The 23,926-nt window shown below is 40.0% G+C and overlaps 1 pseudogene; it reads left to right on the forward strand.

Annotated features, from left to right (window-relative positions):
- The first annotated feature begins 10,365 nt into the window (after positions 1–10,365).
- On the forward strand, positions 10,366–10,524 carry LOC112670229 (U4 spliceosomal RNA; annotated as a pseudogene).
- Positions 10,525–23,926: the final 13,402 nt, after the last annotated feature.

Here is a 23,926-nt window from a genome sequence, read left to right on the forward strand (position 1 = left end):
TCTTTCATGAGTTTTCTATAGTTTTCTGAGTACAAATCCTTTACCACTTTGGTTAGATTTATTCCAATGTATCTTATGGGTTTTGGTGCAATTGTAAATGGGATCTACTGCTTAATTTCTCTGTCTTTTGTTTCATTGTTAATGTATAGAAATGAGACTGACTTCTGTTCATTGATTTTATATCCTGCCACTTTGCTGAATTCTAGCATGAGTTCTAACAATTTCAGGGTGGAGTCTTTTGGGTTTTCCACATAGAGTATCATGTCATTTGCGGAGAGTTTGACTTCTTTGCCCATTTGGATGCCTTTTATTTCATTTTGTTGTCTGATTGCTGAGGCTAGGACTTCTAGTACTATGTTGAACAACAGTGGTGAGAGTGGATATCCCTGTTGTGTTCCTATCCTTAGGGAAAAAGCTCTCAGTTTTTCACCCATCGAGAATTATATTTGCTGTGGGAGTTTCATACCTGGTTTTTATAATATTGAGGTATGTTCCCTTTTTCACTGTGAAGTTTAATTGAGAAAGGATGCTGTACTTTGTCAAATGCTTTTTATGCATCAATTGAGAGAATTAAATGGTTCTTTTCTTTTATAACATAGTGTATGTATCACATTGATTTGCAGATGTTGAACCACTTTTGCAGCTCAGGAATAAATCCCGCTTGGTCATGGTGAATAATCCTTTTAATGTACCATTGGATGCAATTGGCTAGTATCTTCATGAGAATTTTTGCATCTATGTTCATTGGGGATATTCCATAATTCTCCTTTTGAGAATTATGTGTGATCTTTATCTGGTTTCAGGATCAAGGTAATGCTAGCCTCATAGAAAGAGTTTGGAAGTTTTCCTTCCATTTCTGTTTTTTGAAACAGCTTCAGAAGAATAGGTAATAATTCTTCTTTAAACGTTTGGTAGCATTCCCCTGGGAAGCCATCTGGCCCTGGACTCTTGTTTGTTGGGACACTTTTTATTACTGCTTCAATTTCCTTGCTGGTTATGGATCTGTTCAGGTTTTCTATTTCTTCCTGTTTCAGTTTTGGTAATTTATACATTTCTAGGAATGTATCCATTTCTTCCAGATTGCCTGATTTGTTGGCATATAGTTGCTCATAACATGTTCTTATAATTGTGTTTTTTTGGTGTTGGTTGTGATCTCTTCTCTTTCATTCATGATTTTATTTATTTGGGTCTTTTTTCTTTTTGATAAGTCTGACCAGGAGTTTATCAATCCTATTCTTTTAAAGAATCAGCCACTAGTTTCATTGATCTGTTTTATTCTTTTGGTTTCTATTTCATTGATTTCTGCTCTATCTTTATTAATTCTCTTCTCCTGCTGGGTTTAGGCCATATTTGCTGTTCTTTCTCTAGCTCCTTTAGGTGTAGGGTTAGTTTGTGTATTTGAGATCCTTCTTGTTTCTTGAGAAAGGCTTGTATTGTTGCATACTTCCATCTTAGGACTGCCTTTGCTGCATCCCAAAGATTTCGAACAGTTGTATTTTCATTTTCATTTGTCTCCATGAATTTTTAAAATTCTTCTTTAATTTCCTAGTTGACCCATTCATTCTTTAGTGGGATGCTCTTTAACCTCCAAGTGTTTGAGTTACTTCCAAATTTCCTCTTATGATGATTGACTTCAAGTTTCAAAACATTGTGAGAATGATCCCAATCTTTTGGTACTGGCTGAGACCTGATTTGTGACCCAGTATGTGATCTATTCTGCAGAATGTTCCATGTCCATTCGAGAAGGATGTGTATTCTATTGCTTTAGGATGGAATGCTCTGAATATATCTGTGAAGTCCATCTAGTCCAGTGTCTCATTTAAAGCCCTTGTTTCCTTGATCTTCTGCTTAGATTATCTGTCCATTGCAATGAGTAGGGAATTAAAATCCTCTACTATTATTGTATTTAGGTTGATGTGTTTCTTTAATTTTATTATTAATTGCTTTATATAATTGTCTGCTCCCATGTTAGGGTCATAAATATTTACAATTATTAGATATTCTTATTGGATAGGCCTTTAATTATGATATAGTGTTCTTCTTCATCTCTTATTACAGTCTTTGGCTTAAAATTTAATTTGTCTGATATAAAGATTGCTACCCCAGCTTCTCTTTGATTTCCATTAGCATGATAAATGATTTTCCACCCCCTCACTTTCAATCTAGGAGGTGTCATTGGGTCTAAAATGAGTCTCCTACAGATAGCATATCAATGGGTCTTTTTTTTTTAAATCTAATCTGATATCCTGTGTCTTTTAATTGGGGGCATTTAGCCCATTTACATTCAGAGTAACTATTGAAAGATATAAATTTAGTGCCATTATATTACCTGTAAAGTCACTGTTTCTGTATATTGTCTTTGTTCCTTTCTGATTTACATTACTTTTGAACTCTCTTTTTAATATTTCTTGCAGGGCTAGTTTAGTGATCACAAATTCTAGGGCATTCCAGTTTGGTAGGTAGATTGTGATTCTTTATAATCCTAATTTCAGGCATTTCTATCTCTGACAACATTCTATCTTTTCAGCATATTCCCATCTCCCTATCTCAATATCCTTAACTTATTGGCAATGCAAAGTCTCTTTTGCCATATAAAGATAAAACATTCACAGATTCTAGGAATTAGAAGGTGAATCTGTACGGACTCCTGGGTGGCTCAGTTGGTTAAGCCTGATTGTTGATTTTGGCTCAGGTCATGATCTCAGGGTCATGGGATTGAGCCCAGAGTCAGGCCCTGGGCTGAGTGCAGAGTCTACTTTTTCTTCGCCCTCTGCTCCTTCCCCTGCTCCAGCTTTCTCTATCCCTCTCTCAAATCAATCAATAAATAAAATATTTTTAAAGAGGTGAATCTTTGGGGGTCATTATTCTGTCTACACACAGCCCAATTTCAACAATTGTTATCAAGATTATAGATGGTATAATCTTGATCATCCTGAAGCACAAAATAACTGTTCATCCCTCTTTTGATGATGCTCAATGTCTATTAATGAATCCACTAATTCTTTGAAGGTTGCAAAATAGTGATTTTTCAGATTTTTCATTTAATTTTAACTGCTGGAATAATCTATGAAGAGACACTTCATCTATGATTTAGTTTCCCATCAGTACAGTTTGTAAAGGAAAGGGAGGGTAAATGGTTGATACTATGCCTTTATTTACCAGTTTTCAAGAAAATGAACTTATTTCTTACCATTCTTCAAAGGCAAACTTTTTTGTATTATTATGGACTTACAAGTTTACGGATACTGGACAGGCTCAATCCATTCCAATTAATATTATTATTTTTAAACACAAATTGTCTCCTATTTGTCCAGTGTAAGCCTATTTAAGTTAGTGCCTAGATGCTTTAAACAAATCATACAGTTTTTGGTAATTTCCTTGATATCATCTATGAAAAGATGTTTTAGGATGGTTCTTCAAATCGTCCATTCTCCAAATATGCCTGGTTTCTTTTAGTGAGAAATAGTATTTCAGAATCACAATCTATATGCCAGGAGATGTCCCATTGCTACTGGGTTTGTTATTTTTGTATGCCTTTTTAGCGGACAGAGTTAGAAAATAAGAAAAGTTTTAAAAAAGAAATACTTCATTTATTCATTCTGACATTTCCAATTAAAACTTAAGCTATAGGGTTTTTACTGTCTAATACAAAGAATTCTGCTTCTCAAGGACTAGAGAATGTTAGAGCATCCTGTGAAATATTCATCTGCCTCATCTCAAGTTACCCACACACAACAATACAGAATAAAAACACCAATATTACTCTTATCAGTAAAATTACTGAAAGCAATTATGTTTTTTTGCCTTTTCTGTCCCAATTTCCTCCCTCTCATATTTTTATAATTTCAAAGCATACAGCCATTAGACAGTGTCTTCTTCTTAGCCCTCATTTAATCTTAATTATTATGTAACTATATACTTATTTACTTCCAGTCATTATGTCCATGTCTCAAGTCATCTTAGTCATGTTCAGCTTGCTATCTAAAAGACTCTTCAGGAAGATCTCTTGTTTATAAGGCATTGCACAATTTATATCTGGAAGTCAGTTCAGCTGGATATAAAACATTCACATTTTTTTCTTTGAATGTATTCAGTATGTTCCTCCATTTTCTTCTGGTATAAAAGATCACTGTGAAAAGTCTGATGACAGTCTAATTTCCCTTATAAGTCATTTATTCGGTCTGACTAGATGGCCAAAGCACCTTCTTTTTTTCATAGTCTGGTAATTGTACAAGAATATGTCTTATTGGTAATTGTACAAGAATATGTCTTACTGAGCATTCTGAGTGGATATCAGGTGCATAATAGCCTCATTCAATATGTACTTTCATATATTTTTATTTTCAGTTTTCTTGAATTCTAATTTTTAGTATTTCTTCATTTCCATTTTCTTCTTCAGGGATTTCTTTTTTTAAGATTTTATTTATTTATTCATGAGAGACACAGAGAGACAGAAGCAGAGACATAGGCAGAGAGAGAAGCAGGCTCCATCAGGGAGCCCAATGTGGGACTGGATCCCAGGACTCCAGGATCACACCCTGGGCAAAAGGCAGATGCCCAACCACTGAACCACCCAGGCATCCCTTTTACAGGGATTTCTATTATCCTTTTTGTTTTGTTTGTTTTGTTTTTTCCTTATTGTTAATATTTGTCACTTTCTCTTAAAATTTTTTCACTGTATTTTTTTCTCATTTTTAAATACTTTCTTCTTTTCCCCTTCCGTTTCTCTTCAGATATTATTTGTTGTCCTTATTTCCAGTTGTAGTCTTTCTAATAATCTGATATAATCACAAGTCTAATAGTCTGAAATGATTTTTTCTTTTATCTCTAATTCTTTATTGAGTTTTGTCACATCAATTCAGAATTTTTGTAATTTTAATTTATACTACTCTCATATCTTATGTAAGTTACTTAGTCTTTTAATTTATTTCAAAATAGTAGGTACAGATTTTATCTGTTTGGTCAGCATGACTTTCTGGCAGGTCCAGATGGATGTTATTCTGTTCCTTCTTCTTTATCTCCTAATAGCTCAGTTTGGGATTTGATTTTGATTGCTTTCTGTTGCTACTTTTGGGAAATAATTTTTTGCAGTTTTAAAGGAATTTCTGGAACAAAATAACTTTGAATTTCTTAAAATACTCTCTTGGTTTTGTTGTTGATGTTATCACATAGTATTAAAAAATTGAGTAGCTTGTTTTTTGAGATTTCCTGGCTCTATTCTCTCTTCCTGCTTCTATCTGGATCTTCTTTTTCTTTCATCTTTATGTCCCTAATTGCTCAAATTTAATTTCAATCGTGGCGGTATTTCCTCACTAAATGGTCTTGCCATGGAAGGGAGCCCTGGTGTGTCTGTCTGGGACATTCCTAGGGACACTGATGCTCCAAATCCTTTATACCTTACTGAGGGGTCCTCATACCCACTATTATATTGGGCACGACTTCACCCAGTTTCAGGTGCTTTTCTCACATTTGTGGGTCATGAGCTCCTGTAAACATTTGTTGGCTCTTTTGGGGTTCTACCTTGAGATCCATCTGATGCTTCCCTCTGCTTCCTTCTGCACAGATTATGTTATATGCAATGCTGGTGACTGTTGGTTGTTCATCTCCACCTGCTGGCATTTTAGAGTTCATGGAGATACCACATCAACTAGATTTGTTGTGAATTTTGTCATGGGTTTGTTTTGCTATTAGCTACTTTGTCTTTTTTTACTGTGGTGATTCAGAGAGATTGAAAACAATACTATCACCATCATCTTTTCAGAATGCTACATCTCCTCTCTCTGAGAGAAAGAGAAACTTATTTATTAAAAAACAGTAAATGTACATTTATTGAAATTTTATTTTAATGTTTGAATTAAAAATAAAATCCTAGTTATTAAACATTTTTCTGAAGAGAATTAATGTTTTATTTTTATTATAATTATAGACATATTATTAATAAACTTTTTATTTTGAACAATTTTAAATGTATATAAATACTACAAAGATAGTGCAGAGAGCTCCCATATACCTTTTACTCAGGTCTACTTTACCTTAATGTAATCATTTCACATTACTGTGATATATTTGTCAAAACTAAGCAACCATCATTGTGCATTACTCTTAAAAAAAATCTAGATTTCACCAGTTTTTCCACTGATGACATTTTTTTTCTGTTCCCTGATCCAAACCAGGATACTATGTTGCATTTACTTGTCATGTTTTCTTGTTCTCCTCTGGTTTATGACAGTTCCTCAGTCCCTCCTTATTTTCCATGTCCTTAACAGTTTTATAAGTTTTATAAGTGCTGGTCCGGTGTCCACAGATCCCAGTCCAAGTAGTGTACTTTAATGAACATTAAGCGGGGTTTCCCATTATCCAAGGACACATTAGACTAGAATCCAGATGGGCAAGTGTATTTAGTAAATGTTTTTAGGAGACTTATTTTGATAAATTAATAGGAAAAGTTTGTTTGAAAAAGAGGGAATGCTTTTTAATTGGTATGTCAATCATTTGAAATTGGAACCTTGAATTACTTAAGACTGTTTTCCTCTTATCAGGCATTTTAAACATTCTCCCTGAATATTCTGTTTATACAATTAATAAAGGCTTTATAGGTAATTCAAAATTAGGTTTCACTGTGGTTCCTTCTGAGTCACATAAATTTCCAGATTGATATTTAAATTAATGAAAGTGTTTTTGGATACCCTATATTTCAGTTTTAATATATATGAACACAGAAGTATATACAATCACATATAAAAATACTCACTAGGAGTCATGAGGCACTATGCAATAGTGGGAAATCCAACTCTTAGGTTCCCCATAGACTCGCTGTTCATGCCTATGCATTAAATGAATAAACCTTTGATTGGCTAATCTATTATTTCCAGCCATTTAATGATCAATGAGGATTGCTGAAGGAATGAGTGATCTATGATGGTGATCAATATTCATCATGAAGATAGCTGAAATGGACACCTGCCACATATTGATGTGGCCTAAATCAGAGAGTATACTGAAAACCCATGCAGAGGAGTTGAGATAAAATTTCTTCCTTTTAGAAGACCGTTGTGGAGTCTCCCTCCCAACCTGATATATCCTGCTGTAGGATCCAACCTGGACCAGTTCTTTCAAATTATAGATCATTTTATCCCCCACTTCCCTTTCAGTGAAATGTTCTTGCCCAGCATCTTAAGGCCTACATCTGACTTCCAAGTTAAGCTTCCTGATCTACTGATGGATATTTTTCATTCTTTTGAGTATCGTTTTCATCAGTGGTCTTACACCTATCTTGCCTTAATTTGAAAAAGGTCTGATGATTGCAGATACACATCTCATTTAGTAGATGATGTCCCAAACTGAAGGAATGGGAATCTGTAGCATCTCAGTGGTAGGGAAGATGATGCATTTGGGTAGGTGGTCCCCTATTGCTGCCTCCAAACCACACATACACACCCAGTGTATCGGTGCAATCCATGAGAGACCTCGCTGTGGTCCAGAGTTTACAAGTTGTTTTCTACCCCTACCCCAATCTGAGAAAACTAGACTTAATGATACTTAGATCTACATCCTGGGGAAATTACAGAGAATACCTGGGAATGTGCTGAATTTCTTGGAAGTGAAGAACTAGCTCAGAATCATTATTGTGTCACCTTGGCCCCGAGGGAGGACCGCTATGGGTCTTGTCTTAACCACCACCTCTATAGAAAATCACAATTTCTCTTAATAAAAGTTTAAGAATTCAGGAGTGCCAGAGTCCCTGGATTAAGCCTCAAACCAAACCATCATGGAAATCATGAAAAGGCCAGACGGTTGTGAAATACAGGGTACCCGTGAAATTTGTCCCTCCTTTTCTCCATAGAGCAAACAGAGGTTTGCGCCTCATCTCTGAAACAGTCACATTCTGACTCGCCTTGGCATCCAGGGCGTAGTGGAGGAAAGCAGAGGGGCGGGAGGTGGGATTTCCAGCAGCAGGGCTGGGTTTGGAAAAGCTCAGGAAGATGGTGGAGGAGGTTGGCCTCATGCAAAGAAAAGGCAACTGTGGCGAAGCCAACCGGCTAAGCTGGCCTGGAAGAGGTGGGCGCAGGCCCCCGGGTCCAGGAGTGCCCGTGCCTGGTGGGCCCTCCCTCTTCTCCCTGTGGCTTCAGAGCTGCTCTCTCGGCTGACAAGATCTCTGACGAGAGGCCGCTAGGGTTTTTCCAGCCCTCATGACGGCAGAGGCTGTCTGTCTAGTCAAGTATGTCTTAAACTAGTTGCCATGGAAATATGTTTTAGGGGTATCTGACGCTGCCAGGGGACCCTGACTGGCAGGATAGCAAATCAGGCTCTGATTTAACCTCCCGATACAGTCTGTTGAGCAATTTCGGAAGAAGCGCGCGCGGCACCGAGGTTTCAGGCTGTTTGCCGGGTTTGCAGGAGACGGAGAGCACGCGGCGGCGGGGGCCGGGATGGGGGCCGGGATGGGGGGCGGTCACCCCCGGGCTCCGCACGCCCCCCCCCCCCCCCCCGCCCCGCGCTGCGCTGCGGCCACCGCGGAGCCCACAGGATGTAAAGTTCCAATCAGCCTCTTCGCAGCCTTCATTCGCAGGAGACCTGCTGCGGGAGAAACCCAAATCGGTGGCCGACGTGATAATCTGCAAATCAGAAGGTTTGCGGACTATGTGCGGATGTCACCTGTGATTTCTGTGTGAGCCGGTGATCACTCGGCATTGGCTGCATGTGGCTTAGTAGCATCAGCTTTGAGGAAAACACCCTTGTGAATATGGGTTCTGTCTATAATGTAAGAAGTGAATAGATGTCTAGAAACCCTGATTTTTTAAATAAATCTGTGCAGAAAGGCTGGCCATTTGGGCCTTGAATGTTTATTGTGACATCGATCGTCAGTTTGACTATAGAGATTGCTCAAATTCACCTAATTGCCAGATTATTAGCAAAATCATACATAAACAGATTTAACAAACAAATAAGAAACCAGAATGGAGAAACTTCCGAGCTCTGCCTAAGGCTCTGACACAACATATATATTGTCATATATATATTACAATCTATATATGTATATATATGGACACACATATGGATGGCGGGGCCTTTTTACTTAATTATTTACAATTAATTATTGTCTCTCAACAGTAAAATGGAGATTATCTTTCTATAACGCAGTATTGTAACAATGCAAAATGAGTTAATATCTGCAGAGCATTTTTAGAATGGACATCTTATTTTTGATGCTGTTATTTCTACCCCTACCCTTACTGTTGAGGGTGATCATTGCTAATTTATCTCTTGAGAGGTAGACGTCTGGACCCAAAAGGCTGTGCACCCTCTAGTGATTCATTTTTCCAATGGGAATGATTCTTGTTCCTCTCTTTTCTGGGTAAAATACAAATTAGAGACTTCTGGGGAGATTCTTTGCTTCGATTAAGAATCACCTGAATAAGGTATCCTTCCTTAGTTTCCTTTAGAGAAACTTGAAACTTGAAAAAAAATTTTTTGAATAACTTATTTAAATACATTAAAATGAAATAATGCTTAAAATTCAATTCTTCTTCAGTCTCCCTGGACACCTTTGGGGGGCTCAAAGGCCAGATAGGGTTGGTGGCTACCACATGGGGCAGCACAACTTTAACTGTCCTTTATGAGCAATATAAGAGATTTTTTTAATTTTTTTTTTTTTTTTTTTATGATAGTCACAGAGAGAGAGAGAGAGAGAGGCAGAGACACAGGCAGAGGGAGAAGCAGACTCCATGCACCGGGAGCCCGACGTGGGATTCGATCCCGGGTCTCCAGGATCGGAGATTTTTTTTAATGTAATAGGATACAAAACCTTTATTGATAAAGTTTCAGATTCTACTTTGCAACTAACCTTTAGGAAATCAGTTGTTGAGTTTGGGTTCAGTGGACAGGATATCCATAGTTGTTCAAAAAAGCTATTAAAATACTCCTCCCTTTTCCAACTACATACCTGAGTGAGGCTGGGACTTTTTCTTTCTTTTTTTTTCAATTGTTTTTATTGCAGTAAAATACACATAAAGTTTACCATCTCAGCCACTTTAAAGTGTACACATTCAGTGTTACTAAAAGTGGTATTTAAAGGTGGTTTTCACCCAGCTTCTGACTGCCAAGGATCACTGAATGGCAGCAGCATAGGCCTTTGTAGTTTTGGTGCCTGGCACAGCAATGCCTTTTCATTCCCTGCTCTGGGAAGCCCCCACCCGCACCCTCAAAGCACAGGCACATCCTCACACCACTACGTTTGCATGCAGCCACAGAGCCCTCAGCAGGGAGTAACTCTTGTTTATTGAGCTTCTAATAAAAAGGAGTTCTATCAAATCTAATATAGTGAAAACTGCAGTCCTAAAAGTTCACTTAAAGTACCCCAGATGTAGCTTTGCACAGTGGCAGTATCGTAGCCAATGAGGTTTATCCGAAGTGCGATTATTGCTAATTGAAAACTAAAGTACCCTAGATGTATGATGGTTTATCAAAATTCTTACATGGTGCTCAGATAAAGCAGCCCTTTTAAAATATAATTTTGTTAATAAATTTATTCTGGAAAATTTTAAAGAAATATATAATCAAAATATTGAAATGATGGAATAAAAATTATTGATAAAGGCTTTTTTCCCTTAAGCAAAAATCAGTGCAAATGACAGTTACTTCAATGAAAAGCATTATGCTTTACTCATCTAGACTTTGAAGGACCTGCCAGTTCATCTGCAAAGAAGTGCATGGATAAGCATTCATATAAAATATTTAAATCACCAGTGCATTCTTGTTTATGACATTCCTAATCCATATAACTCATGTACCTGAAATAAACATCCTCGAAAAGAAGAGCAAATTAAGCTCATGTAGGAAGACAAGTGGGTTTTTATGGTTTGTGCCTTTCCTTCACATGGCCCTCCTTCTCCTTTTCTGATCTGTGCTTTGTCTCCTTCCACCATCAAATGTTTTCCAAAGGTAGCAAATAGAGGTGTGAGCACAACTAATGGTAAAAATGAAGGTCTGGATTTTCTGCATTAACCAACCGAAATAACCCGCTGTAATTCAGCTTATGGCTCTGACTTGCGAGCTTCCTAGGACTTGCTGCTACTGCCTCTCATAAAGATCCAGATCCAAGCTGTGTTCTCTACAATGCACCAGCTTTGAGATCATGGGGTTTTGTACCCCAGAACAACACGTATGCCACATATGCCTCTTCATTCTCTCCATTTCACAGATGGCAAAACTGAAATTCAGGGATCCTTATTTACAGACACACTGCTGATGAGCAAGATTTAATCCCAGATTTTTCTGGCCCAAAAGACCTGTCTACTGACCATCCTGATTGTCACTCTGCAGGTGCTAGGAGAATTATTGCTAATTATTATGTAAGGGCCTGCCTCTTCCTCTTCCTCTATGGTCTCATAGGGATTATTAGTCTCTAGAGACTAGAGATTTATAGTCTATCTTGGGATTCCTTGCCCTCCAAACTACACCGTAAGATATCCAAAGATGCCTGTGGGTTACCTTAGTCTTTGATAGCTTTGCTGTGAGCCATGGAGTGGGGGCCTGACTTGCTGTCAAGTGGTAGACCCCAGGAGTCTGCCTGCTGCAGGTGACAAGGTCAGCTGCCACTGGAGCCAGTGGTGAAAACATCAATTTTATAAGTTTGGGGAAATCAGGTAAGTCGTTAATTAAATCTCCACAGCAGATAAAATAACTTAAGTGCTCTTGAGAATGAATCTTTGCTTTCCTTTAAGTTCATTAAACTATTTAAAATTTCAACAGACACTACTTTAGGAATCACATTTTCGACCTGTCTGCAAAGATTTAACAGTTTCATTATTTTATTGACACAAGTTCCAGCATTCAGAGACATGCATGCAACTCTTGATATTTCTGCACTAATCAGTATGATGAAGGATGCTATAGATTCATGATCTTGTGTATGACTTAACAATTTCCTTGGTTTCTTTACAACCGTATTGCATATCTATTTCTGGAGGTTATAATACCTACATAGAGATATATGCTTTTGATTACCAAGAAATACATACTAAAATGCATAGCAGCAGGGAGAGAAAAATGATCAGATTGTTTAAATTTAGTTCTTTTTACTACATTTAGTGACAAGTTAATTATTGTTTGTTTAAATAGGGTCCTCTACCTGACATGGTTGTCTCAGGCACATGGAAGTGTTAAGTAAGCTTGGCTTTCTGGTATTAAAATTTGTAATGTTAAAAGTCACATACATTCGTTGGGGGAAAAAATTGCATTTATCACCAGACTGCTAAAATAATTAGCTCTGGGGGCGCCTGAGTGGCTGAGTAGGTTAAGTGTCTGTCTTTGGCTCGGGTTGTGATCCCAGCGTCCTGGGATCAAGCCCCTCATTGGGATCCCTGCTCAGGGGAGAGCCTACTTCTCCCTCTCCCTCTGCTACTCCTCCTGCTTGTGCTCTCTCTCTCTCTCTCTCTCTAAATAAATAGAATCTTAAAAAAAAAATAATTAGCTCAGGATAAAGACATTCAGCCAGAAACAGAATGAATGGTATTGCTAAATTTTTATACTTGTTGCAAACATTAGCATCTGGTCTTGACTCTTTGGAAATAAAATTTATAACTTACTAAAATATTTAGTGAGCACCTACTTTGTGCCTGGCACTGTTACATGGTGGTTAATCGAAGGGCTATTAATTCTTCTGTGAAGAGGCCAAAAGCTCATAAGAACATAACAGATGCTTGGTTAATGTCATTTGAAACTGAACACTAAGAGAATGGGCAAATTCCAAGTGAATGACACCAAAAGCTAAAGTCACCCCCTCTCCCCCACCTCAAAAAAGTAACTTATCTTATTCTGCTTAGCCAATAAGAATTCTTTGTTTTTTTGATGTCTGCCCTTTTCTTAGGCTTTGGTTTTACAGATGCAAACCTCTTCTTCTTATGAGCCTTAAAGTTTCTATAACATCTGAGTATGTTCTACTCTTGGCCAACCTACCTCAGTGGGTCCTGGATCACTGGAATACAGCCTTGAAGCTTCTATCCAGCAATCATGGCTCTCCTCCATCTGACCCCAACCTCCTTTCCAGCCTCTTCTCTCACTGATCACCTGCCTCCACTTTATACACAGGCCGGCTTAGGACACTTGCTTCTCCCCAACCCCCAGCCCGGTCCTCATCACTTGCTAAAATCGTCTCCTCAACACAGAGTGCCCTGTCTCCTCATTCTTGCCTGTGAAAACCTGACGCATTCTCTAAGGAAGACTCCAGTCTTGCCCCAAGTAATACTTGCTGGTCTGAGTTCTGATAAAGCTTGTTTTGTCCCTGGCCTATGATGTTTCATTATTTGAGTACTTGTCTTAATTTTGTGTTAAATTGTAAATGTTCAGGTGGGCTCTATGTCTTCATCTCTGCATCCCCTGGTGAACTCCATACCACAGTACTTGGTAGAGATATTTGGTGAACAAATGAATAAATGTAGGGCCTTAAAACTTCAGCCCTATGTTTCTAGCTTGGAAATGAGATAGTATATATTTAAGTCTACCATCATGCCTTGCCTACCTGCACCTGTGCAAAAGTGTTCATGTACTGAATTTTAGAAGTGCATTGAATTACCTAGGTTGTTTCAGACAACAAGTAGTGGCCGATTGTATGTCTTCCTGGGAGATCCCTATTTATGTCAACACCTACAGGGATTTTGGCCTTTAGGTGTCACAGATGGAGTGACATGTCATCTTTGCACTATGAAACATGGTAATAGAGTGGCCGAGTCCACAGCTGCTCCCAGGGAGAGGTAGCTCAAACGCCTTCTCAGCCATACTCTCACCACTGTAAACCTGCTGAGGGACTCTATCTGGACTTCTCAAACTTTCTCCTCTCCATGAGGGAGAGAATTGGGCATTTACTGGGCCAGCTAGTCAAAAATAAGGAAGCATAAGTGTGCCTTCCATCTTTCCTTTTGGTATTTCTCTATTCCCTTTCAGCATCTTACTTCTGAGGCTACGTCTAATTCATAACATGGTGCTGGGAATAGGAATTAACTTAGTATATTGCCCTTCTCAACAGTACAAAAGACAGTATTTCCTAGAAAGCAAGGTTTCTCTCAGGATAGCATGTCAATCTTAAGATCCCTTGTGGACATGTCAATATAGTTTAGCAATTACATGTGACCCAGGAGAATACATACTAAGTCAGTTTCCTTATTTATGAAATAAGGAAATATTGGTCAAAATAGTACCTTCTCAACGTTGTTCAGAGGATTAAATGAGATGTTACTTCTGTCAGGAACTGGGAAGTCAGATTTTACCCTACCCGTAATCTGAGGAATTACCCTGCCACAGTTTCATAGATGCTGGTAGAAGACGTGAGACTCTGGGGTCAGAGACAAAGGATTTTATGACTCATAGAAAAAGCAGTAGTCAGAGTAGCAGCATTCTCTTATGCTGGTTCCCAAGCCCAGTTTCCACACAAAACCCCCTGCACACATACAGTGGGCTGCCTTCTAGAAGAGCTCTGAGCTTAGAGAGTCTGAATCTTTTTAGGATGGGCAATAGCATGCTTAGTAGTTGTTTCAAAGGGAGACATTATTGTTATTATGTTGGACAGTAAGCATGGATGCTCTTTGCTCTGGAAGGAGACAGTATATCCATGTTCCAAAGCTGTTTGCTAGACAAATATCTTGAAAAAAAATCTGAAACAGCCAGTGCCTCTGCCTGAAACACATGTAGCAACGTGAATGCCCCAAGAAGACTTGACTTCGAACTTGTAAAGCACTTATAAAAACATCTGGCAGAGAATTAGTACTCAAGAACTGTGATTGTTACTGTTATTAGGTCACAAAGAGGATTCTACTTCGTTAAAAGATGACTTCGTTCAGTTATTAATCAAAAAAGGAGAAAGCAAACAAATCATCATGCATCTTACATGTTTCAAAAATCCAAATATATGTTCTTTATTTATAGATGTTCAAACCAAGTCAGACACCTTGAGAGGCGGTTTTGTTTTTCCTGCCAGTATATTTGGTGTTGGCACTAATTCTGCACATATAATACTCTAGCTGCATGTTATCTGGGAGAGAATAAATAAATTGGGGCCACTGCCTATTCATTGGAGAGTCTGATCTGTCCACCTCTGAGGTACTGCTCACTGCTTCATTATGCACAGTCATGGCTTATCCTTTTTTCTGCAGACTGGATGTGGTGTGGTCCATTTCCTTCTAAAAATAAATATGCATCTGGACATTTTGTCTTCAAAATGCCATTGGGTTTTTCCATTAAGTTGAAATGATAAAGGATGATTTTGAATGGAAATGGAAGCATCATTTCAACAACTTGATGAGCTCTGAGTTGCAAGTTGGGTCAAATCAAGACAGAGCTAAAGGTCACACTTGCCCTAGGAGTGAGTGCCCACTCTTCTGTCCCTTGAATAATCCTTCCTTCCAGAAAGAATCCTGCTATTCTCTGAATGACCAGCTATCTTATCTCCAGGAAAAAAATGATTAATTTACACTACTCTTACTTATGCCTAGCATCTGGTATTATGTGTCACACATAATACAGGCTCAATAAAAAATTTCTTAATTTTTTAAAGATTATTTATTCTGGAGAGAAAGAGAACATGTGTATGCACAGGCATGCATACAGAGGGGAAGGGTAGAGGGAGAAGGAGAGAATCCCAAGCAGACTCTCTACTCTGTGCGGAGCCACAAGCTGGGCTTGATCTCGGGACCCTGAGATCATGACCTGATCTATAATCAAGAGTCCAATTGGCTGAACCACCCCGGCACCCCAAATTTTTTAATTTTTTGACTAAGAAGTGGGGGATCCTATGTACTCTCCCACCCAGGCAGTGTTTGAACATGCATAAAAATGGCACTGCTTAGATGAAAGAGGAGAACCTATGAGAACGAATCTCCATGACATTTCAAGTCAAATGGGAAAGATACTTTGGGACACGGTTGGGGGTGGATTGGCATTCTTGAAGTTCTTTGAACCTCATGATAAGAACTTTCTTCTTTACACCAGGAGATCATCCAGAACTGGCGCTTCTCAAATGTAATGTGCATTTGAATCACTTGGGGATCCTGTAAAATGCACATTCTGTTTCAGCAGATGTGGATGGGGTCTGAGCTCTTGTATTTCTATCAAGTTCCCAGGTGACCTGGAGGCTGTTAGTCCACTGATGAAAGTTTGAATGTTCTGGATTTGGAAAACTTTGCTACGGGGGCTTGAGGTGGAGAAGGGAAAGTAGGGCCTCTGTGGCTGCTCGACTTCTAGACAGAAGGCACTCTGCAGGCTTTACCTGGCCCTGGCAGTCTCCCAAGAGAACTCAAGCCCCAGTGCTTACCCGATGTTTTTGTACACCCTCCCAGCTGAATTCAGAAAAGCAGGTCAGGATAAGTGGTGGAGGAGGGAGGGGGGATGAAAATAACCCTAGACAGCACTGCTTCTGTGTTCCAGCACACTGCGGCTGGCACAGCTCGGGGCTCTGAGAGCAGATGGCAGGCGGGCAGCATCCCGTGGAGGAGCCCCAGGCCCTGCTCACACGCCCTTTCCCTCGGCAGCCCTCACACCTCTCTCCTCAGCTCCTTCCCAGGATGAACAGAGAATCAACTGACAAGCAGACTGCTGATTATTAATCACATTCCCAAGTCCTCGTGTCCATGCCCAGACACCGAGTTGGCAGAAAACAGCCTTGCTTTAGAGCAACCTGCTATGGCATCAGACGGAGCCAGCCAGTCCTGTGATGTCAGACTTCCAGATCTTGGGTGACATCTCTGGGCTCACAGTGCAGGAAGCAAAGACGCCAATATGTTCTCATACAATATATAACTTGCTTCCTAAAACAAAACAAAACAAAATAAAATACAAGTAATTTCTGGTATGGTGCCTAGAATTATGATGAGGTCAACTGAAGTCAATTCAGCAGTTATCTGCAGTTGTGGGTAGTTAGCCAAAGTCTGATCAAGGTAGATGGGCCAGTTTTCTCCTCGGATTCAAGAGCAGAGAAGTGTCCCCTGGGCCCTGGCCAGCTCGCTGCCTCCCCTTCCTCCCTCCACGGCTTTCCTTCCGTGGCTGTGCTCCCTCATACTTGCTGAGGCACCACTCCCAAGCCAGGCCTGTCGGAGTGAATTCCCTTCTCCCACTTCTCACTACCCTGCCATCCCCCTTCGATTCCTGATGCTAATCTGGCAAGCAACCTTGCAATAATGTTTTAGTGAGAATGGTAGCACAATATGTCTTCTGATACGCTTCACACAAATCATTCTGTGTTGATGTTTCTGGAGGAAGGACCGAAGGCCAGAGTGGAAGTACCGCCTAATTTATGTAGTCACTCAAACAAGTGGAAGGAGCACCCTGAGGGACCAGGAGAGTCAAGACCAGCCTGGAGCAGGGAGGACAGTGAGTGCGTGAGCTGCTACTAGCACGTCTCACCTCCGGGGTACTGGCAGGTATCCCTGGGCTCAAAGACCTTATGAAACAGGGTGACGGTGAGTGGGTGCATGTTTTTGGAATTCCTCAGATCATCTGGCACAGATGAGTGTGTTCTGTTGCTATCAGGGGATAGTGTGCTTGAGCTAAAGGGCTACTGAAATTAGTGACGATCAGTGAGAAGAGATGTTTCCAACATTCCCATCCTCTTTATTTTCCACATCCTCTTCCTCTGCTGCCACCTCTTCTGGTTCCTCAGAACTCCAAGGCAGACAGTTTCTCTCCCCTCAGTGTGACATCTTCCTAAGCTCCACACTACCTCAAATTCCACTCGGACTCCAGGACATCTAGTGCCATCCTAGGACCTACTTACTGGTGTGTGTTGAATACCAGTGAATTACCAAGCTGACAGAGATGCAACACAATTTATAAGGTTGAGTGTTTTATTTTAAAGTTTGTTCTCAGGATCCCTGGGTGGCGCAGCGGTTTGGCGCCGCCTTTGGCCCAGGGCGCGATCCTGGAGACCCGGGATCGAATCCCACGTCGGGCTCCCGGTGCATGGAGCCTGCTTCTCCCTCTGCCTGTGTCTCTGCCTCTCTCTCTCTCTCTGTGTGACTATCATAAATAAATAAAAATTTATATAAAAAAATCAAGTTTGTTCTCCTAAAATGTGAACAAATGGAAAGCTTATCAAGAGGAGGGGGAGAGAATAAAAAATATCTATATATGGCACATATTCCTTCCATTTTATGTGTTGGGATCTAGGAATTCTGTTCAGCCTTAGCAGTATTCCAGGATTTTGATCAGTTCTACATAAAGTCTTAGGCTTCATGTGGTGGTCCTAGTGGGTACTCCAAAGAGCCTTAAACCATTATTCCTGCAGACTCACCAAGTATGGGATTCACACTGCTTGCATTGAGCTATATCACACTTGCCCCGATGCACTGGGGAGACTGTATGCATGTGTGCGGGAGGTAGTCCTGACTTGGCTATCTGCTTCCTTGCTCGTAATCTTGCAGTTAAGAGCATGCCTATAGAACCAATTGTATTGAATGCCATTTCCACCACTTACTATCTGTGACCTTGAGCCAGTTACCGGACCTCTTTGTGCTTTACTCTCTTCATTTATCAAGTAAGGATAATAATAATAAGTTGTTACGAGAATGGAATAGGTTAATTCACACAAAGCATTGATTTAATCTCTGAGCAAAGGTCTCTCAAATGACAAATAGTTTCTTACAAATATTAGTAAGTGTATGTGAAATCATCTAGCTGATTGCCTGCACATCTTAGGCAGTATGTGAGGAAGAGCTATTACTATTACAATGTAGAACCAGTAATCATACTTTAGTTGAATGGTAATAGACAAGTACACTTCCAGGTGCCTGCTCTCTGTCAGGCCCTCTGGTGGTCTAATGTAATTTACTCATTGTCTTTACCACATATGTTAAGAGTTGGGAACACTTTGCTTAGAGAGGTTGAGTCATTTGTCCAAGGTTACTGAACTAATAATTGGGAGAATAAGGATTTATACTTGTGTCTACCAGATCTTAAAGATACATATTCTTTCTTCTACACCATAATGATTTTTTTTTTCAAGAAAGAATATGTTTTTTGAACATAAGATCCAAGGGCTGACCTTCATTTCCTGGAAATCTGGTGAATATAGAAGTCGTCTTCCTTTTTTTATTGGGGTCAACGGTAAATGTCTACAAACTGGTTTCAGCAGTCTATAGAAAAGGGATGAAATTGACTAAATAGCTGATTTTCAGAAGAATGGAAGCCTGAGCATGGAGTAAAGTGAGCAGAAGAAAGCTGTGGGACAGAGAGATAGGGTGCCCAGGGCACATTATGACTTCAGCATTTGCATTATTACTGCATGTCTTGTGACTGCTCCATAGCAGGTTACACATATACTTCCAGACATACAGCAGGCTGTGTGGTTCTCTAGGGTTTCCAGCTTACATGGTGTAGGAAGGTGGATTTCTACAAGCCCAAATCCAGGGCTGCTTGACATTAGAATTGAGACTGAGGTGCAATTAGTATTTTGGGATTTTATGATTCCATTTTCCATTCACTGACTCCATCAGACTGGGAGCAAGTTTTTATTTTCATCTCTCTGAAGTCAGGAGGAATAGGTAGAGAGCAGGATTGAAGCATTCCTTCAGAATTTTCTGATATTACAATATAAGACCTTGCAATTTCCCATTCAAGCATAAAATGTAAATAAACTTTATAAGAACATGTCTAATCTGGTAAAACTAACAGATTTGGAAAACTCCCCATGGAGACTTCCTTACTCCAGGCTTAGAGCATCCCTTGCTATCTTGAGCAATATTTTTTAAGGAATCATTTATATATTCTCCAAAGTTTTCTTTACTTTCAGATGCCCTCAGGGAAGCATTGCAGGTTGGTAAGAAGGAACAGATTGCTCAGATGGCTGTTATATTCGCTTACAAATCTACTTCTCTTTACAGGAAGGAAAGTTTTTTGAGGGTAGGCCATGTGTCATATTTATCTCCTTATTCCTAGCACTTAGCACAGTATCTGGCATATAGTGAACACGTAGTGTTTATTGAATGAATGAATGAATGAATGAATGAATGAATAAATAAATACCCAGGGAAGAGAAGAGAGTGATCTGTGTCCCGTGACTATAATAAGTCAGATATGCACTGGGCCCTTGACTCACTTGATATTATGTATTCTTCACAACAATCTCAGCTTAGATACCAATTTTCTTTTTATAGATGAGAGCAGAGATTGCAACTCCCAGGGCTTTGGTAGGCAGGGGTTACCTCCAATAAAAGAAGGTGGCTGGTAGGGAAGTTTTAGGGGCTCTGGAGACCTGGAGAAGAGATACTCAGTCTTAAGGGGGCAACCTAGTGGATGCTGTGTAGGAATATGGGCCCAGTGTTGTTCAATCTTCTTACTTTACAAAAGAAAATAGAAATCTAGATGTTTTGGTGCAATCTCCCAACTCTAAAGTCTTGATTCACATGTGTTTAAAACAATGTGTGATCCAAAGGGATCGCATCTGCTAGACAGTTTGGCCAGAGAGAATACCAGTTTACAATCACTATCAGCAGAGACAGAGAAGTTAAGTAAATGCCTGAGCTAGGTTTCTAACTTCCAGTTTCTCAATACACCTTCCTGCTTTCTATATGCATCATTAATATGTGATAAATTCTTTGAGACATTATTTTACTTTCTAACCAACTTAAGTGCAATTTCTACTTCAATTTTTTTTTTCTGAGAAATTTGGGTCCAGGCATGATTTCATTCCTTTGGTGAAAAGGTTGATTTTAAGAGAGGGCTATGACATAAGGGTCACGGGTGATCTTTATTCCTGTATTGCCCTAAGGTAATTGTCACTGCCACTGAATTCCTGTTCCACTAGCAAAAGAGCAGGCCGGCTGTGCGGTGGGAGGGACAGTTTCTTGCAGAGGCACACAGATGATCCCGCAGCTTATAAATGGAGATTGGCTCAGAATTTAAAACCAAGACTCTGACTCCAGAGCCTGTTTGCTTAATTCTTCTTCCCAGGATTTTGAAGGACCTCACTCTCATTTTCATCAGGAACAGTGAAGAGAGTTAGATCCTTCTTCCATATTAATTCTTCCATCTTCCAGCTAATACCATTTATCTACCCACTCACCTCTCCATGCATCCACCCCTCTAGCCAGCCAGCCAGCCAGCCAGCCATCCATTCATCCATCCATCCATCCATCCATCCATCCATCCATCCATCCATGTATGCTTACATTTACTTATTTGCACCTTAACTACCAAATGTGTAACAATTCCTTTCGGTAATAATTGCTTTTATATCATCATGAGCCTCATCACAGTGACTAATTTCAGAGAAAGATTTGAGGATCTGGACTTAGAGATTGGCATTGAATGTCGCTGAGCAAACAACAGACAGATGTTAAGAAGAGCTCTGCTGTTTGGGGTGGTATTTTCCTGGAAGTCTGTTAAGGAGTTTTCCAACTAAAATTAACTTTGTAGCATCTGAGCCAGAAACACAAGCTGTGCTTCATTCCTATCTTCTATGTGAACTGTTGAGTACATGTGCTTTGCTCCGTGAGTGTGTGTGTGCAAGGAGCAGAGATAAGACCAGACATAGAGGGGCGCCTGGGTGGCTCAGTTGGTTGAGTGTCTTCCTTCGGCTCAAGTCATGATCCCGGGGTCCTGCAATCAAGCCCCACGTCTCAGGGGAGAGCCTGCTTCTCCCCCTTCCTCTGCCCCTCCTCACACTCCTGTGCTTTCTCTCTCTCGCTTCCTCTACTTAAAATAAATAAAATAATAGTTTAAAAAAAGACCAGACATAGAAAGCGCTTTGGAGAACAGTAAGGGGGGGGGGGAGTAATTGTATTAATTGGTGATCTCTCATAAGACTTTACCTAACATGTAGTTCACATTACAAGACTCAAACATGCTTTCTGAATTAAATTGAACTGAAAGCAGAAGCCTGTCTTTGCCAGGCTTCCTCCAGGGAATGTAATCACTTGGTCACCAGCAAGTGTGATTATAACCTTGGTTATAACACACCTGTCCTTCATTCTCAGGGAAACAACAGTGAATGGCATTGAGGGATCCTGGAACTAGCAATCAGAAGGCTTAACTTTTTATGAGGCTGACTCAACAAGCCATTTTTTTTTTTTTTTTTTTGTAGAGTCTCCCTTCCTAAGAGTGCTCCCTGAAGGCTCCACTCTTTGGACTCCACTAATAGATTTCTTTGCCTTTTGGCTTTCGGCTGGATCCAGTCAATGGTTGGGGAGAGGAAGACACAAGCAGCATGCCAGAGAAGATATGGAGGAGAGTTGGATTGATATTTATTTTCCTGGATTTTGCCACTCAGACTTGCTTTGGGCTGGTTGCAACCCTTGACTGAAGTTCGTCCTTCTATTAGGGACTTCTGGGTATTTGCTTCCTCATCTTCATCCTTCATCAGGCCCTTACAGCTCCAGCCTTTTGCACTATCTCCAGTTATTTCTCTACCTTTGCCCATGCCTTTGTAATAATTCACTTTATTAAATTTTCTTTGAATTATTCAAATTTCCTGCCATGAGCCCTCTGATACACAATCAGTTGGAGTTATGGAACCCTAAAGGAAGTCTTTTAACCTATTTATGTGTGATATTTCTCCATTGAACATTATATAATACCAGCCTTCATTTTTACCAGGAAGTTGTAAAGGCAAAATGAGGAAGTAGAAAAAGGGGCTATGGGAGGCTTAAAATAAAAAAAAATAATTACAAAGTAAGGCACTAATACAACTTATGTAATGTCACCTCTTTATCTTTTCAGCCATGATAATTGGTAAAAGTAAACTGCTTAGTCACTAGTAATCCCCGGAAAATATATCCTATGCTTCTCTCTGGGATGCTTTTTATTAAGCAGCACCTTGCTTTCCACCAGTAATTCGGCCAAGCATGGAAAATGTTGCACACAAATTCCAAACTTCATCAGAATGTTCGCACACTTGGCTGGATGCCCTCTATTTTGTGGACACAGATATCCAACTGCTGAAACAAATGAATCACACTGGAAATCAGTAAGTGCAACAAAACCACACTTGACTTGTAGAATGCAACTCACCTGTGCTCCATATTTTGTGACCAAATTCAAGGAGGAACTTTCCCAGTCCTCCAGGGTATAGCCTGTTCTGGTTTGGTTAAAACAATCCTTGAGGTGCCTCACTGCCCAAGATTCATGGTACTCTAGGGTGCACATCTCTCTGGGGCACTTCTTCATAGCCTTTGGTGCAAGCCAAGGGCTGCTCTCCAATGGGTTTACACAAAAAGACAAAGATTTGAAGTTCCCAGTGAACACACTTGAACGCAGGGGTTACGCCTGTGTGCCCTAGTTTTTATAGTTCCTTTGTCTGTGCAAGTGTAAAATATATAAGGTGTAAGAGGTAAATATTTCCAGCTGAATGCTTTTTGCTCCTTCAAAGAACAGAAAAGTGTCTCTGGGCTGGGATTAGGGCTGGAGAAGAAAGGGGAAGTAGAATATGAAATTTTCTTGAACCTTTTTGCTATGGTCTCTATAGCAACTTCTGGGTCTTTGCATGGTTGTGCAATCGAGAGTAAAAAAAAAAAAAAAACAAAACAAAAAAAACAGCACAAGAGGGCCTTTGGCCTATTGGCATGTTCTGCCCTCTTTATAGAAAGGTTCTAGGCCAGGCAGCTTGATCTGTGCATAAAGGCCTCCTTGACCTTATCCCTCTTAGGCGCTGGGCATTGCTATCTGATAGCCTCCATGTTGCTTCATGGTAATGCCCTATGACCACTTAAGACATAGTTTCTAAGTAGTCTCTCCACTTCACCCTATCTCCCCTCTTCTCTCTAGCTATAGCAGCAGTGGCCCAAGTAGGGAGGATCCTATGTGTCCCTGGTCCCTTCAGGCTTCTTGGGAGAGACTGGTCCCTCTCCTGATAGTTGCAGCTTCACCCTGATGATCTGGACTAGATGAAGTGAGGTGTGGTAGAAGCTTTCTGAAGTGGTCTGTCAGCTTGTCTAGAATAGAATCT

This window comes from Canis lupus, chromosome 25 (genome assembly GCF_003254725.2).
Source record: "Canis lupus dingo isolate Sandy chromosome 25, ASM325472v2, whole genome shotgun sequence".
NCBI lineage: Eukaryota > Metazoa > Chordata > Mammalia > Carnivora > Canidae > Canis > Canis lupus.